The following is a 1,288-nucleotide window of genomic DNA, read 5'->3' on the forward strand; positions in this document are numbered from 1 at the left end:
AGGGTTCACTTTTGATTTTCAATCCCAATTTGTCATTCCTCCATTCTCATTCTTTGTTTTAAAACTCTCCAATTTTTCAATTTAGGTTCCATATTCTAATTCTTTTCAAGTTGAAGAAAAAAATGCCGGCATTTTTGTCCACTGTAAAAGCACTCCGCTTCTTAGCATCACACAAAAATGGCGTATTAGTACTATTATCCTTTTAAATGATTTAATATAATAGTACTAATATTCAGGTGTGAACGATATAGAAGGGGGGTGAAGTAGTCCACGTGTGTGGTCAACTAGTATCATAGCGTGAAAGGGGTGGCGTCTTAACCACGTGGGCCATTAAGATCTTTGAGTTTTGGACTTTGAATCCCACCATCATCACCATCTTTGTCTCCTTCAACCAATGCCTCCTAAATCTTTGTGCCTTATCTATTTCTAACTTAGTGTTTCTTTCTCGATTCCGCATATTCTCTTATTCCAAGATTCTCCTCGTTTTCTTACTTTCTCATATTCTAGGGTTCACTTTTGATTTCCAATCCCAATTTTCTGTTCTCTGACGAATGAATTTTTGTCGGTATAGAAATTATCAAGTAATCAATCGTAGTATAGTCTAAACCGACGCAAAATCCATCATCAAACAAATCTACAATCTATAACCGAGAGTATTAGTCCCGAGTCGTTCTTCCCTAGGAATGCTACAAGGGTGCATGCTATTGGTTAAGTGGTCTTTTGGGGTCTAAGGAATGTGGCCTAGAAGTGTTAATAAAAAGGGAACAACAATCAATCAATAGTAAAAACCTTGGCCAAGGTTGAACATTGGAAGTTCCATCACTATAGTTTCCTTCAATTGTGATAACAAAGGAGTGTTGCTTCACTTAGTCAACCCCTAATTATAGAGGAAAGTCAAGTAAAAGTAACTAACTTGAGTCACAAGTCCTAGTCTTACCCTAGGGAAGTCTAGCTTTAGTGCACTCCAAGTCAATTAGCAATCCTCAATTCTTAATCAACAATTGACATCCATTATTCAAGTGTCTCCAATGACTCAACCACTAGGCCAAGTGAGGGGATACTACTCCATATCTAAAGTTGGCATTTTCTCAAACACTTGGGGAGCGAGAATGAAAGACATAGCAAAATGGAGAGAAAAGAATTAGGATCAAAGCAATTCAATACAAGAGATTAACAACAATCAACAATGAACAACAATGAAAAATAAAATCTTCAATGAATCAATAGAATCCAAAACAACAAAGCTAAATCTAAGATCTATAAGAATTGAACAATTACAAACACTAAT

The sequence above is a fragment of the Arachis duranensis genome, chromosome 2 (genome assembly GCF_000817695.3).
Source record: "Arachis duranensis cultivar V14167 chromosome 2, aradu.V14167.gnm2.J7QH, whole genome shotgun sequence".
Taxonomy (NCBI): domain Eukaryota; kingdom Viridiplantae; phylum Streptophyta; class Magnoliopsida; order Fabales; family Fabaceae; genus Arachis; species Arachis duranensis.